Source organism: Gekko japonicus, unplaced genomic scaffold, assembly GCF_001447785.1.
Source record: "Gekko japonicus isolate JY-2015 unplaced genomic scaffold, Gekko_japonicus_V1.1 scaffold582, whole genome shotgun sequence".
Taxonomy (NCBI): domain Eukaryota; kingdom Metazoa; phylum Chordata; class Lepidosauria; order Squamata; family Gekkonidae; genus Gekko; species Gekko japonicus.
Genome location: NW_015174292.1, coordinates 478044 through 495508, shown reverse-complemented (window position 1 = coordinate 495508; position 17465 = coordinate 478044). Strand labels below are relative to the sequence as shown.

General features: G+C 39.2%; 1 protein-coding gene across 2 annotated transcripts in view; it reads left to right on the top strand.

Moving 5' to 3' along the window:
- LOC107121180 (core histone macro-H2A.1) overlaps positions 1-17465 on the top strand; it is a 71257-nt gene that overhangs the window by 23919 nt on the left and 29873 nt on the right. The gene's annotated exons all lie outside the window — the stretch shown is intronic.

Below are 17465 nucleotides of genomic sequence, written 5' to 3'. Positions count from 1 at the left end.
ATGCATTTAGAACTCGACACAGAGTGTTCTCTTGCCCTTGAGGGAGAGCAGAACATTTGACTTATGATAAAGGTTCCCCAACTACATGTTGTAGAACCCTGCCCAAATGCTGCTTCAGCTGTGGCAGTAGATTCCATCTTATATCCAAAGCCTAGCAGGGTGTCCTCACCCTATAGAAGACTAGCCTGCTACCCGTGCTTCGCTACGGCATTTAAGTTTCGTAAATCCAGTTATAATACTGATGATGTGAAACTTGAAATGTGACATTTGTTGTAGGAATTCTAACAGAGAGAATTGTAGTGTAAGAAATGAAGCGAGACATATGTACTTTTTTTTTCAACTGAAGAACCTCTCTCTAGACCACATTGGTGGTTCTACCCTCAAGTGCTAGGATCACCAGGCTGCTTGATGAGCTCACTCTGGAGCAGGCCACATAGAACTGTCCATTTAAGAAGCAGTCATCTGTTAAATCAGCTCCTGCTACCTTCCACGAAAGTGATGGCCTCTCTATTTGTGTTCCTGGATTGTTTTGCTCATATGGAGACTGTTAGGTGTAGGAGGTGGGGGGAGTGTGTTGTAGGCCATCAGAGAGGCTGGGCCAGCAGCTTTGCTTCACCTCACAGGTGGTTCTTGGCCACTCCTGATTTCCTCAACTGTCATTAGCTGTCTGCAGTCCCCTGTAACTGTTGACTTTTTTACCTCAGAACACTGAGCTCTGCAGCTGACCAGTCAGAGAGTGGGGGGTGCAGAGAGTCAGCTGCCTGGCAGCCACATAGGAATCAATGGGGGGAGCACATTTTCCCCCTTTTGAGCCACTTAGGGGTCGAATTTCTAAAAATCCCTTCTTAATGAGCACCTACGCCAGTTCAAAAGCAAGAAATTGCAAGTAGATAAATAGGTACCACTTCGGTGGGAAGGTAACAGCGTTCCGTGCGCCTTGGTGTTTAGTCATGCCGGCCACATGACCACAGAAACGTCTTTGGACAGCGCTGGCTCTTCGGCTTTGAAACAGAGATGAGCACCGCAACCCTAGAGTCGGATTCGACTGGCTTTTGAGCAAGGGAACCTTTACCTTTACCTTTTACGCCATGATAGAAGCGCTCTCTTTGGTGTCTCTTTTGTCCAGCGGTTTGGCCTGGGCGTTGATTTTATGGTGAGGGGATTTTCTTTTATATATATAGAAGTAGCTTCACAGTCTAAGTGCAGCATTCCATTCTGGATAGTGTGTTATATTTCTTAATATGAACACAGCATTTATAACAGCCATTGCTGCAGTGCACATTAGATATAATATACTAACTCTGGAAATCGATGCTCACAGTTCCCTAGCTGATTAAATAATTTACCACTTCAAAATAGTTAGAGAGGGAAGTAATGGATCCCTTAATGTAGGAGAAAATAATATAAACACATTGCCTGGTTTTTCTGTATGGACCTTTTCTGTACCAAAGTAGACTGTGGCACAAATTAACCTAGTTGCAAACTTCCTATGAAACATTTGTCCATAATGCATTGCCTCCCTAAATGGCAGTGGCAGAAATGTGAAAGAGTCAAGAGTGGTTAAAACAGATGGTCTTAATTCTTGAAATGAATTTCTTACATGTGTAACAATCTCACAACTCAAACATGTTTCAGGATCCTCTCACTGTTCAGAGAGTTCTGAGTGAAACTTGATTCCAGTTCCTTAACGGGGAAGCAATATAAGGACTAAAAGCTGAAAACAGCAACTGCCAACTTAATATTTTTGCAAGGACAAACTCATTACTTAATTATTTCTGTTACCCAAAAGAATATTTCTGGTCTTTTCTTATTTCTCCTGGACTGACTTTTTATTCTAGCCTGTAAGCACCTATTTCTAATTCCATGCTCGTATGTCTCTTGAATTTCTTGTGGAGGGAAACACACACACACACAGAGTGTATAATCATAATAATTCCAATGTAATAAGTATTTCCTTTGCTTTTGAACATAATGCACTTTATTAAATATTAGCTGAATGTACTGAAACAGTCCTGAAATATGTTGCAAGTATGGTACAAATTAAATATGATTTGCTCACTTCTGTAACCTGAAGTATCATGAGTGCATAAAATAAAATAAATTGAAGCATGAAGTTCTTTTGGAAAATCTAACATGAGAATTTATAAACATGTTTCATTTTCCTCATTCCTGTGTTTGTTTAAAAATGCTTTACAGTAAGAACAATATGTTCATTCCAAGTAGGAATATACTATTCCTTTGCACCGATCCTATATTTAGAATGCTGTGCCATTTTATGCTCCCTTATAGTCACTGTGAGGATTAGGTTACAAAAGTTGTGCTCATAAGCTTAGAATGAAGATTCTCTTCTGTAGTTGTCCATTTTTTGGATTAATTTCTCTGTTTGACAACTTCTGCTTCTATCGTGTGCTTTGGTTTAAAGTCCATGGCAGTTCCATTCCCTTAGTTCTGTGGGCTCTATACACCTGAATTTTATCATGTGTGCTGATGGTTGACTACTATGGAATCATAGGTTTAGTGGAGCTTAAGAACCTCCTGATGAAAGTAAGCACATTTGCTTTTCAGCAGATCGGGTGCAGCCAGAGAATATAAAGAGGACCTTGTCTCCAAAGTTACTCTGAGAAAAAGTACTCTCTGTCAGCAATTATTCTGACATTAAAAGTAAGAAGTTAGGTTGCTAAATTCACATTCTTAAGAAGTAAAGAGTTGAGACAGAAGAATGTGATGCACAGCCGTAAATGACCTAGTGTTCAGTAATGGAGGGTGAAATAGCATTAGGAGATCCTTGTTGTATACTGGGGAAAGTACCGGTATACAGTAAGAACAAGGCATTGGTATTAGCAATTTGCCCCATGAAACTAAAATAGCAACCTATTTTAATGCTGTTTTTAGCACTCCTTTGATTATTAAAAGTGCTTTATATAAATTATATAGATTATGCAGTTGTATAATATGTAGCTTTTATTGTTTACATATTCCTCACCTGAAGCAGAAATACCAGATTCCAGATGTCACAACATTAATCTTTTGCATTTGAATATACTCATCAGTACATTAAAGTCTAGTTTATTGTTCATAAAGGATACCAAAGATCGTTTGCCCTCTTGTCATAGCAGTTTGAACCTTTCTAGGAACCCCATGCAGACTGTGGACTTCATTGGAGCTAAGTTGGATTCTGTATCTCACAGGGCATCCCTACCTCTGCCTAGAGCTCAGGCAATTCAGAAATGGGTCTCTAAATTCCAACACTCAAGGTATCAGACGGCACATGACATACAGAGATTGTTAGGACTCATGGCCTCCATTACTTCTACAGTCCAATATGTGAGGCTTAGATTGTGACCTTTACAAACTTGGTTCCTGAGACACTTCAGGATTAATTATGACCCCCCACACACACCTGGAAGAAATTATCTATTCCAAGAGCTGTACTCAGGTCTTTACACTGGTGGTCTCTAGACTGCAATCGGCTGTCAGGAGTACCCTTGTTGCCTTTACAGCCAGACCTCTGTATATTTACAGATGCCTCATTACAGGGTTGGGGGGCTCACTGTCAATCCTTTATGGTTACTGGTCAATGGTCTACTATTGAGAGATTCCTCCATATCAATGTATTGGAAATGAGAGCGGTCAGATATACTCTTGTTTCTTTTACAGAAATAGTCTGTAATAGTTTTGGCCTGAGTGTCAAAAGCCCTGCAAAGTCTGCCTATGCAGATTTTGTGTGCCAGGAAATAAAAGGGGTGGGGAGAGGCTGTACTTGACCAGAGACATTAGGAACAAGCTGAGCCCTAGTGGTACTGCCACTGCTTCCAGGGCTGACCTCGGTCCCTGGGTGGGGGAGGGAGTAGCCCTGTGTACTAAGCAAAATGGTTTACAAGCTTCTGCTTAATGTGTGTACTGGTGTTGTAATTCTCCCTCTCAGGGGACAGGCAGGTTCATATTGATCTGAAGAATGTTCACATCGGGACGAGCTAAAGTTATGAAACATTTAATGGTTTTGATGGTCCAAAGCCCAGAATGAACCAATTGTTGATAATACCAGGCTTTGTTTAATTTAGACAAGCTGTTGTTTTCTATCCTTCCCCTGTATTTTCCATAGAAGAAATTTAGAGTCCAGTGGCACCTTTAAGACCAACAAAGGTTTTTTCAAGGTATGAGCTTTCATGAATAAATCTTTGTTGGTCTTAAAGGTGCCACTGGAGTGTAAATTTGTTCTAAAGTTCTATTCAGTGTATGAGATTTCGTGTGCATGCACTCTTCCTCAAATAAGAATGTATGAGCTTTTGTGTGCATACACACTTCCTCAGCTACCCACCTGAATTTGTATCTTCCATGTCTTTTACAGATATTCAGTACACTCATAGTCATCCCACCTATAAATGAGATAAAAATGCTTAACAGAAAATTTATAAGCATAGTTCAAAGGTAGGAGCAATGTCACTTGTGGGAATTTCTGTCAGCAGGCTGCTCCACATAGAAAAATATTCCTACAGCAAATGAGGAAAAAGTGAAGTTTATAAAACAGCAGGTGATCTACAGTATTCCCTCCCTCTGCAAGAAAAGTTCCTTTGATTTACATTGTTCCGCACTTTAACAAATCAGGTAGGGAGGAACTTTGAAATGTCTGCTCTTTCCATTAACATTTTTCTGCAGCCTTATTTTATTACCAGTCCATGCATTTTGTAAAATTTAAAACAAGCACTTTTCAGAATTCCAGAGCACAACTCCCTCTCTGGGTTCTGGTGACTTTTAAGCTTTGTTCTTGTGCTTTATGACATCACCAGTGGAGTTGCAGATACTCCAGCAAAAGGTTTTCTTGCTATTTAATCATGATTTGTTTTCAGTGTGGAGGCCTGTCCCAATTCATTGAGAGTCTGAAAAATAACCCTCTCCAGTTGGTATGGTTAACTATTCAACCCAAGTTCTTAGGTGCTAGAATTTGTTGTATAGAACTGCTGTTCCATTCTGTTACCTTTCTTCTACTCAGAAGAAATGTAATAATTTATATAGTCATGATAACCATGTTTCTTAAAATACGTAGTTTAGTGCACACTTAAAAAAAAAGAATTAGTGGCTGCAGCCACTGCATTTTACAATAAAACATAATTAGATCCTAAGTAGAATGTTGTTCCAAGATTTTGAAAGTTATTTGTAGATTGCATTGTAAGGGGGAATGTGAAACAATGAAAAATTCATTACAGTGACCTCTGGAACATTTGATATATTTGGTGTCTATTTTATGAAAGATATGTGTGAATGTGTAGAGGGGTTTAGGATGAGTAACAATGCAAAACAAAAATAGGCACCTCTATCTCAATAAATTGATCACTTTTTTTAGGAGAAGAAGAAGAGATTGGATTTATACCCCGCCCTTCACTACCCAAAGGAGTCTCAGAGCAGCTTACAAACTCTTTTCCCTTCCCCTCCTCACAACAGACACCTTGTGAGGTAGGTGGAACTGAGAGAGCTCTTTCAAGAACTGCCCTTTTAAGGACAGCTCTTGTCAGAACTATGGTTTGCCCAGGGTCATCCAGCAGGTGCAAGTGGAGGAGTGGGGAATCAAACCCAGTTCTCCCAGATCAGAGTCCACACGCTTAACCACTACACCAAAAAATTCATCTAGGGGAACTGTATGTCCAGTTCTTGTAATTAAATCTATTCACTTTTTAAATTATTTCCATTCACTTTTTCTCCTTTTTTGACATTTTTATTGTGACAAAATATATGGATCAAAATTTAGACATCTTTTTTTAGTCATTGAGATATTTCTTTTGAGTAAAGTGGAAATTAATAGGCAATATTAGCAGATAGGGTTGGGATTTTTAGCTCTACATGTCCAAGGGATCTTTGGGTTTGTGGTCCATCAACCCCCCTCCCTTCCTCACCATATAATAAACCCTATTTGAAATGAAAGGGACTTTGTCATATGTCATGTTCAGAAAAGATTTGAGAAGGGAAGGGACCCTAAATAGGTATAATGCCATGGAGTCATTTTCTCCAAGGGAACTGATTTCTGTTGTCTGGGAACCAGTTTGTCAGTCCGACAGATCTCCAGGCCGTTCTTGGAGGTTGGCAACCCTAGAAATGCTTCACAGTCTTCTGTTCCAGCCTTGTAAAATAGAGTTTTTAGCTTGTTTTAATTATGACTTCCTGTCTCCCATAAGCATAGGTCATTTTGTTTTCTCTTCCAGCATTCTTGTTTTTAACCTCAACTGCTTGAACAGTTTCACTGATTTTTCTGGACATAGTTTCACAATAATATGCAAAATCGAGTGGATATTTATTTTCCTCCAAACCTCAGCAACCAGTGTAGTTGTTTTCTGCTTTTCTTTTTTAACTGAATGGAGAGGAGAAACATCTCTCACCGTCCTCCATGAGCAAGTCACATATTTTACACTGGGCAGAGTAGTGCAACTTCATTACTCCTATGTAAGAAGTTAACATACTATGAAATCCAGTCTTGAAATTTTTGTTTCCTGCCAGTAGAGACCTCTGCAACGTTTAGAAATTATATTATGAAAATTTTTCGTGGAAATCATTACAACACTGTTGAAATGTAAACTGGTAAATGTTTTTAAGTTTGGAAAATTATTCCCTTCCCTCTAGGTCAGTCGTTAACACTTTTTAAATGATATCAGGAACTGTCCACAGTACGTATTGGAGTCTCCACAGAGTATAATGTATCTATTTTAATGGATGACTTGCAAAAACAGAGTTAAGAACATATTTTATACCACTGAATTCGGTTTGATTTATTTTCCCCTTTTTAGATATCCAGCTAGACTATTTCTAAATGTAATATTTTACTTTTGGGTTTTTTAGCAGTACATTAGTATGATTATTGGGTGAGACGTCAACTGATCCTTCTTATTAGTTAACTATTTTATTTTCCTAACTTGTTCTATGTGTTCACACTTATAGCTTGCTATTTTCCCCTTCTTTATACCCCATTTGGTAGAATACAACATTCATAAATATTTAAAAAGATAATTTTGACATTCTCTTTTTGTCTCTCCCTTTTTGCAAAACAGAAATAGCACAGCTTAATATTGTGGGTATTATATTATAGGTATATTGTATACATTTTCCTTTTATTGTACAGTTTTTTGCACAGGAGAGGGCCATGCTGATAAAACCAAACTTAGTTTATTAATTGGAGGGGATAATGTAACCTCACAAATTGTTGTAATTATTTTGTATACCTATCTATATCTAATGCAATATTATAAAAATATGGTATTAGTTAGTGGATCCTGCCCTGATCCTTCCACCCCACTGATGAAGTTTATTCATTTATTCATTAAAATATTTATACCCCACCATACATTTTTGCTCAAGGTTGAAGTCTTCTTCAAACTTAAGTGGCTCTTCTGTTGGAGGAAGAGCCACTTAAGTTGAAGAAAGGCTACTTAGAGCATAGTTCAATCCACCTTAATATTTATTCACTTCTTAAAATATTATGGTAATTCAAAAAAGTGCTAAAGGAGCTACAGTAGCATCCTCCGTGATATCAAACCTCAGTGAAGGAATAAAGATATAATCACTTTTTTAAAAAATTAGTAAAAGTCATCCAAGGCAGAGCCAATGAGGCCTTGAGGCTTTAGACACACTACAGCAAGACTCTGTCAGACTTGGGAATAGCAAAGGAAATAGATGCATGAATTTGGGCCATTTCATCTGCCAGTCAACAGTGAGGATTCACTATGCACACGAAGTTCTCGCTTGCAGCCTTGATGTACAAAGGAGCTTCATGTGCATACAGGACTCTCATTAAATGCAACTTCTCAAGTTCTAATGGGGTATTTCCCTTGCCATTCCCAATACTACTTTTATATGTCAGGCTCTAATGTAGCCTGTCTCTGTACTGCTTGCTTGTTACTCTACTCCAGTACAGAATGTGGAAGGCCATCATCAATATTGCACCCTAAACCAGATGTTTAATAACTGGTCATTTCATCCTTAATATTGTTGTTGGTATTCTCTATCTCCAGTTACAAACAAGGTGCACGACTAGCATACCACCTCATTCTGTCCCCCCATTTTAATTTGTGTAAATGTAGTTTTATAACAAATGCCTTTAAATGTCAGAGAGCAAGCCAAGAGAACATTATAAGATAGCAGGTCTGTCCAGTGTTGTAAACCAACCAAGCCAAAACATATATGCTGCATTCACTCAAGCAACATCTGGCAGCACTTAGACTAATCATGTTTAAGTATATTTAAAAGAAAAAGGCATGTGTAAACTGTTAAGAGTAACAGCAAAGTGTAAACTGGTAGGCAAAGGAAACACCATTTTATACACACACCAGACAAAACTAAGTATGAAAATTTCAAGATTACTTTGACTTCCTGTTATCAGGCTCTGAAAACAGACTCTACATTTGACTCTAATTTATGATCATTCTTTAGACTGTGTTCTGTAGGTTAATAATTTCATAAAATTCAGCATGTAACTTGGAATGCCAAGGCATCTGAGAGGCATACAACTGGAGAGTCCTACAGTTTGTGTGAATGAGTGCAAAAAGATAGAAATACAAATCTGAAGGTTGAGTAGGTTCAAAAAGTTCTAACTGGAAATGGGTTCTGGCCACAATTGCACAAATGCAAAAGTTTCAGAAATCTGGCATGGCTCACAATTTTGGGGCAGTTAACCAGAGGAAAAAGAGGATTTACCAACATAATAAATATCTTCAGACAGAAGTGAATCAAATTTCAAGAAATGTAAATCAAAGCTAACTTTAGGGGGGGAAGGGAGGTGTATATAGGAAAAAGAGATATCAAGCGATTCTCTGTCTTTAATGTTAGTAGACATTCCAGTGAGGGATTGTAAGGAGTGTCCAAGGAAAGGAATGCATGAAACTTAGTAATAATAGGTGATTGGGTTTAAACTTTCCAGCATAATGAGACATTTTTAGAATTTAGTAGAACATAAACAAGAGTGGGTTTTTTAAAAAAACCTAAAAGATAATTTTAACCTAAAATTAGCCATATGGTATCATAATTATTTCTTGTTAGGATTATATCAGCATCCTTCCTTCTTTAATTTCTAGAGATGGTTCTTGGATTTCTTTTGAATGAAGAGTTGACTTTCACACTTTTCCAGAAACTCCTTACTTTTCTCTTGTTGAAAGTTTTTGTCTTGGAAAAACTGGCTGTTGTTCAACATGTCATCTGTTAGTGGTTAGTAACTGAATTCTCAGAGTTATGACTTCATCTTTGTGAAGTGAAGAAAGACAAAGGGTTTTGAAATAAGAGACATGGTTTTGCTCAAGATGTGAAATCTCCACCCTAAAAGGCATAAATAAAATAACTCTAAGCAGACTTTTGATGAAGTCAGAGATGTCAGTTATATTCACATTTGCATATCAAGGGTCCAGGTCTTGAACACCTGTCAACTACAAGGACTTTTGGATATAAGTAATGGTGAAAAGGAAGCTATCATGCACATTTGGAATTGACTAATATTCTCTCATTCAAGGGACATATCAGAAGCAGCCATTATGTTGGGGCAAGAAATGTATCTGAAGTTTACCCCACATTCAGATTTCACAGCATTGAACATAAAAATTAGTTTCTTGTAAAATTTCGCATTTCCAAGTTTCATGTTTTTTGAACTTTGGTGTAAATTCAGTGTTCATGACATGCCAATGCTAGACTAATAGGAACTGTTGTTTTGTTTTCAGGAGCTTCTGTGAACCACTGTCCCCAACACATCTGCCATAGGAGGGTGTGAATATAAATTCATCAGTCCATGCTCACAAGGGCTTTCCACTTGCTACAGTGCTGGAGGAAACAGTATATAAACAACTCCACTGTTTGTACAGAGCTGCCTCTGACAGTACAGTAAATGTGGAAGCTCACAAGAAGCTCTTTATGCATGTCTCAAGCAGGAAGGAGCTATGGCTCTGTGGCAGGGCTTCTGTTTTGAATGCAGAAGGCCCCATGTTTGATCTCCAGCTAAAGGACTTCTGATAGCAAGTGCTAGGAAAGATCTTTCTCTCCTGGAGAACCACTGCCAGACTTAGAGGAAACATACTAGTCTGACCAGCTTCGTATGTTCACTAAGTGTCCACAGTTTTGGATTGTGGATCTGTGTTTCATCCAGGGTAGTGAGAGATGCCCATATCACCAGCTGTGCCTTACGTTACTTAGATACTTATGTTAGTGGGCTGTAGTATCAGCAGAAAAGCAAGACAGATAAATAAGCATGCATTAATTTGTGTTCTAATATTTCAGTGCTACTAACCCTTAGCATAATCAATGAATACAGTTTTACTTGAGAAACACTCCCCCCCCAAAAAAAAACTTTACAATCATATTTCCCATGTATTTAAAAATCATTACCATTCAAACTAATGTGCTGGTGTGTTTATAACACAGCAGCAGCCTCATCGTAAGACTTGCTATGAAAAAAGTGCTTAAAATGGGTTTCATTTGTGACACCACAAACCAGGTCTTTTAAAAAAGTAAATTGGGGGCACTATTGGTTCTAATTAATATTTCATAGTTTTCCATCTTTACAAAAGCTTTGTGCAGCAGAATCTATTTGGTGGGAGATTTTGAAGTTTTGAAGTAGAGAAAGGGACTTTCACTTAGATTCGTGACTAGCTGCTGCTGGAGTTCTTAATCCCTTGGTTGAGGATTTGTTTTTTGAGCACAGCTATAGTGTGTGTTTTTAAAAAAATAATAGAAATCAGAGCTTTAATTTCTCAGACTAGTGCTAAGTTGTTGTGGTGTACTAGTTAAGCAGTACAATCCTAAGCAGTTACATTCTTCCAAGCCCATTGACATCTATGAACTTAGAAGGTAGTAACTGTTGAAGATTGTACTGCAAGTCTCTTAAAGTTGTGTGTGTGTGTGTGTGTGTGTGAGAGAGAGAGAGAAACTTCTCCTTGTCTTCATTTTGAGTACTTTCTGATGTCATCACAAGCTTTTACCTTTCTTCTTAAACCACACTTTCTTCTGTGTCTGTAAAAGAAGTGGTATGCATTAACTTCCCTAAAGGACCCTTAGAACACTATGCTTTCAAAATCACTTCCTGTCCATGGAAGAAAGCTTAGCACTTTCTCCGCTTTAAGAAACAGGTGAGGGACAATAAAATGTTCCTCTGAGCTTTCAAAGAACAACACTTGTGAACTCTTTGGTTACAATATAGATACCCTATATAGTTAATTCACATGCCAAGAGTAACAGAGAAAATCTGCTCGCAGTGCCTGGGAAATAAGAATAGCAATAGGGAATGTGTTGCTAAAGAGGGAAACAAAAATGGAGGCTGTGGGCTGTGTTACAGCCTGCTTCAAGCGCAGGGCAGAACTTGGGTGAGGCGCTCATCCTTTTGTTTCTGTCCTGTCAGTCCTGGGCAGAAATTGCTCCCACTCCCTTGCCCTAGCACTGTCACCTGCCCAGAAAGCAAATTGATTTCTGCAGGATAGGAGCTGTCTTAGGTCCAGGTTATATAAGGGACAGGGCAAGATAGGAGCAGTTAATTAAATCAATAAAGCCATGCCTGCTAAACCCAGTGACGCTTTGTGCAGTTTTCCCTCTTTGTTGTCTTTCAGTTCCCTTGATGTTTCTGAGTCCTCAGTGCTGTTTGAGAGCAGGAGCAGAATAGAGAGCTATTAATAATATTGAGCCTCTTTATTAGCAAACTGTGTTTCAAATTCTGGACATACATTTTGATAGTGATTCTTATATCAGCCCTGAAAGGTGGGACAATATTTTATTCTGTTATTGGAGTTGGGGAGCTGGTGCTGAGACAGACAGTGGCTTGCTTAAGGCTGACTAGCAAGCTTGTGGCTGAAACTGGAACCTGCAAACTTCCTGGCTTACACAACTCAGATACTACCTGACACCCAATTCTACATGCTATGCTAGCTCCACATACACACTTTGGGAAGGCTGTGACATTGAGTACAGATTTGGGGAAGGATACAGTATTAAATAATGTTGCCCTTGCGGCCAAAAAGATTAGAGCCAGAGCGGCACCATAGGGGCCACTCTTATAACACGTGGGCTATTTTAACCCATTCTCATTTGATCTATGTGTTTTTAGGTTTTACTTCTTTATGTATTTTATCATACTATTTTACTGTTCTATTTGAATGTTTTGTAATTTTGTTATGGCCTATGGCTAACACAATAAATCCTACTACTATTGCAACAACTAATATTACAACCATGACCTGCATACTCAATAAATTCTACATTCCCATCCTATGTCAGAAAATTAAGCTGAATCCCAGCTTGGGCTTTGACCTTGCTGCACAGGAGTGAAATAGGAATGGATCCTTGGGATCAAGTTCTTGCCGCCTTCAGTGACCTTGCTTCATTCATGATAGTCAGAAGGATTCTGCTTCCACCGAAGAAATGTGATATCACTGGATTCAATAAATCCCACCTCCCTCTCCCGAGTGTTCAGTCCATTACCAGTCTCTCTCTTACATTTGTTTTGTTGTTGGGCTTCAGGATTCATTATTGTTTCCTCTTCCCTTGGGAGAGCGGATAGGACTTTCTGCTGAGGAATTTTCTGTTCTGAGGCATTGTACTTTGGAACTAGTGGGGAGGACTGTGATAGGGCAAATCATTTTACTTTCAGGGAGGAGCTTCTTTCAGATACCTTCACAGCATTTTTGCTAGGAAGCCACTGGAAAGCATGTGAGATACTTCTAGTTGTTATAAAGCTTCCTTGGAAATACTGTCACCATTACAGGTTTTCTGGTTAACATATTTCAGTTAAGGTTAATATACTTTCTAAATGGTTGTTTCCTTCCTGTAATGTTACTATGCCCATTTGAGCAAATGTGTCATCAGCTTGGCAGACATTTTCATTTGGCATGATAAATCCATAAGCGTTTCCACAAACCAAATGGCTGAAGACATTCTAGCTATTCCTAATGTTTCACTTTATTATTATATTGCTCAATTATCTCTCTATTGTGCCTGCCTGGTCTGCATCAGAAAATGTCAAACAATGGCTAATACTTCAACAATTTGGTTGCAAGAACCCTTTTGCAATATCTTCCACAGTATTTTTACTAGGGTTGCCTGGTCCCTCCTGGCAACTGGCAGGGGATTGGGGGGCGGGGACTTAACAGAAGAAAGAGAAAGGCCCAGGCCCTGATGCACAGGAAGTGACATCATCACACCAGTGATTTCCAGGTGACACTGGCGTTTGGGCAAAAACTCTGTGGTAAAACTAGCTTCTACGATAGAGGTTTTGCCCAAATACCAGACCATTGCCTGGGGTATCACAGGCATGATGATGTCATTTCCAGTGCAACACTGGCAACATGGCAGGGACCTTCCTCTTTCTCCTGGTAAGTCCCCCCCCCCCACTGGCCAGCTGATCAGTGGCTGGGGGGAAGGACCTGGCGGTGGGGGACCTCCAGCAGGGGATCTGCCAATCCTAATTTTTATGCAGATTCTTAACTGAATTTCCAGCCAGGTTCAATGTAGAGAAAGGGGAGAGAACATGCATTGTGTATGTCCGAATGTAATTATTGCTTGTGGGGAGATGGTCAGAATCCTTTTGCAAATATTTTCTCTTTTTGTCCAATTCTACTTCCTTCATCTCTCTTCAGGCTAATTCTATATATGTATATACATTGCATATTTTCTCATCAATTTGTTACAAATAAAGATCATTGGCTCCACTGAAAAAGAAAGTGTTTGAGTTGACATTAATGCTATGAAAGTTCAGTTTGTAGCTATTAATTTCTGTTGGCTAATTCAAGCAAGCAAGCCATAATTTGAGGCTACAGTCATTGAGTGATAAGTATGCATATACACCAGCCATTCCCTGTAAACCAGTCTGTATGACCTCTGACCTACTCAAGTATACAAATCACCTTGCTGTAAAGTCAGCCCTGGCCATTAATACGCATCGAGGTCTAAATTGTATTCCCTTTCTAAGAATTTGAAAGACCATTTGGTTTACAGTAGCAAAGGCTCACTAGACTCAGGTAAACCAAGAGCAGGCATCACTCCATGGAGTATTCACAGCATCTGGAGCACAGCAGGTGTTTAGCTCCTATAATGCTGTGGCCTTAGGCTGATTCATATGTTACAATTCCAGGCATGAGGTGATAATAGCAAAATGATTTTTGTGGCTTGCTGGAATTATAACCAATGAAATGGCCCTGAATACTCAGCTTATGGTAATGCTGTGAGGATGTGATGGGGTGCATGGAAATTCATTTGGCTTTTCATTAACTTGCTAAGTTTTTAAATTAAAAGTTTGTCAGAAAGTTTTAGTCCCAGATACATGAAATCATGTTAAATCATATCTGAAGACATAAAATACTCTCTCAGTGCAATTTTTAAAGGAACATAAGGATACTGAAAATACAATCTTTAGCTTATCTAGAAAGTGGCCAAAGGTTTCCCAATAAGGCTTTTCCTAGCAATTGTGATTGTAGTTGCTGGAGAAATATAAAGGTCAGCTTAGTCAGTGTATTACTGAAGCTGATCCTTTATGTGATAGGAGCTGGGGTTGCTTATTTTCTTTCCCCCCTATTGAATATTGTTGCCCTTCCTACAGACTCCCCAAAGTTGATGTATGTATGTTACAATGTTCCTTCTGCAATTTTTTTGTTTGTTTTTTTGGCCCCCCCGGAGGGGATTTTTTATTGCATTTTTAATAGACTACAAACTACAACGAAAAATTGGGAAGGGGTAACTACATCTAGGGAGAAAGGAAAGAAAACCATTACTAGTATTACTTTGCTATTACTTTGAACATAGTTGGTTATGCTAAATTATTTATCTTTTTATCCATTGATTTAACTGTTTAAGAGAACCCACAGAGCATCCCATAATAAAACTAAAGTTTTAAGGCACAATTCAGAGTCCTTCAGCCTTCATTTTGTTTTATCTTTTCTAATCCTCAATTTATATGCACATTTAGGGGCAGCCGCCCCCTTATCGGAAACAGAGTCCTCGTCGGAAGACACCGAGTCCAATTCGCCACTGGATTTGCTGTCATATTCTTCCTTCTCAACCTCGGCTGTCTCTCCCAACTGCAATCTCAGGAACTCATGTGCTTTAGGGACAGAGTCAATCTTTTCTTTTTTGTCGTGTAGTTTGAAAATTACGTCTTCTGGAATTAACCATCTGTAGGCAATGCTGTTTGTTTGTAGAAAAAGGATTAGGTCTTTATATTTCTTTCTCTTTTGCCTTATTTCAAATGGGATGTCTTTTAGAATCCTGATGATGTTGTTCCCGATTTTCAAAGGTGTTCCTGTAGTTGCTTTCAGGATAGAATCCCTCACATGCCTCTTTGAGAATCTGACCACTATTTCCCCAGGCAGATTATTCTTCTTAATGTACACGGAATAGGACCTATAGACCACATCCATTTCGTTTGCAAGATATTCCGCTTTCAAATCTGTAACTGGGGCTAAAGCTTCACTCAAGAGTTGCTTCAGATTCTCGCCTTTTAATTCTGGGACCCCTTGAAACCGGAGGACCAAATTTGCTTTCTCCATTTGCAGCTGTAAAAGTTGTGATTCTTCCGAAGCTTGTTTCTTTTCCAGCTTTTGCACCTTTTTCTTAACTTTTTTAGTGTTGGTGTCCATTTCCTTCACCTTCTCAGCCGTTTGCTCCATTATTTTTAAAGTCTCAGTCAGTTGGAGCTGCTGAGTTGCAAGGTTCTGATTTAAAGTTGTCAGCTGTTTGATGTTGGTCATCTGGTCCAGCAGAGGGCACAAGGAATCTGCCAACATTTTGGAGAACTCATTGACCTCTTCCGGTCGAGGGCTCATGTTCCCCGCTGGTTTCGCTTTTGCTAGTTTGTCTTTCTCTGCCCTCTTCCCCGCCATCTTTATGGATTGTTTACTTTTGTGAAAACTTGCTAAAGTCTCTGAAATTCGCCCATACGCTTATCCGCACTCTGGTAAGTCTCTCAAAACAGATTTCAATGCTTTTTCTTCTGCTCCCCCCTTGGTATATCGTATTTCAGTTCATGTGCATGGGAGGGGCCCCTCCCTCCCCCACTCACTTTTCTCGCTGTTCCGGGGGGGTAGCTTTCTTTTTAAATTCTCGTCTTTGCTTTAACCCGACTCACTGTTCATTGTTGGTCATATGACCTCACTTGGAACACGTTTAAAAAGCTCGATCTCCGACGTTTGTCCCGGTCAGCGGCTCTAGATCCATACGGACACTCAGCAGCAGGACCGTTAGGGCGGAGGAGCGCCTCAATTCCCCAGCATTGCGCTGGCGAAGAGGTCACCCCTCAAAAGCCCCATGGCTAGGAGCCTTTTGCCAAGGCTCTGGGGAGGTGGCGACCCGTGCCCCCCCATCCGCTGGTGCGCAGATCACATCCCCGGGAGGTCTGGGAGATGCGCCGCCAGCGTGTCGCCATAAACCTTCTGCAATTTTTTATGGTAAAGGTGAAATTCTTAAATAATACTCATGACACGTGATGTTTTTATGTATTAATATGTGGGAGAATGATACAAAACAGACAATTTGAGGTACACAGAAGATTTATTAAATGTCAGAAACATCCACAATCTGTTCCTACATTCTTAGTATACTAGGCTGTCTCCACAAGAGGACAGGATTTTGTGGTTTCACAGTTGCTGGTGTGGCTGCAGATAAAGGACAACTGCAACAGGGCTTCCATGTAGCAGGTTTTCCTGCAGTTTCACTCCCCCAGTTCGCCAGCAGCAGCTATACTCTTCCCCTGGGCCACCAGGGCTTTTGCATTTTTTTTAAAAAAGCACTAAAATATCATTATAGCAAGATACCATGGTAACAACAGGTGTAGCAGAGTCTCTTAAATTCCCTGTTTTCATTTTTTTAAAATTACATTATCTGCAATATCTAAATTGTACATACACAAAGAATATACTACAATCATCTATTTCATAGTTGTCAGTCAAAACTTACTTGCATAAAACTTTCTTGTATGTACCCTAGATTTTTCGCTTCTGTTTAACTTTGTTCTATCTTTGCCTCATTACTTCATATCTGACTATTTTTTTTACAAATCTGTTTTGCCCGACTCATTTTTTCTGTACAATCTTAACATAATTAAGGACAGCAGTTTTTAAATCCAGGATTACTTTAATAAAACAAGAATAGTGATTTCCTTCTCTTTAGTTCATCATATTTATTATTTTCAGTTGCTTTGTTGGAAGGTTTTGATTCTGATAGAAGATCAAGGGAAGTCTTCTCTCTTTTCAGACGGTTATATGGAATCGAGATGTGTTTGAACTCAGATCAAACCTTCACATATACAATATGTGAAGATAGTTTGACATGTTTTATCCAGCCTTTCCAAGGAAATAATCTGACATAATCTATATTCAAACAGTTCAGCTCACCTTTAGAATATATAAGTGGGGACCTGCAAGAAACTTGTGGGGAGGGGGCATCCCTTCCTGCTCTTGCTTCCTTTCCTCTTCTTCCTTCTCTAACAATCTTCCCCCTCTTTCTCTCCCTTCCCTTATCTGTCAGCC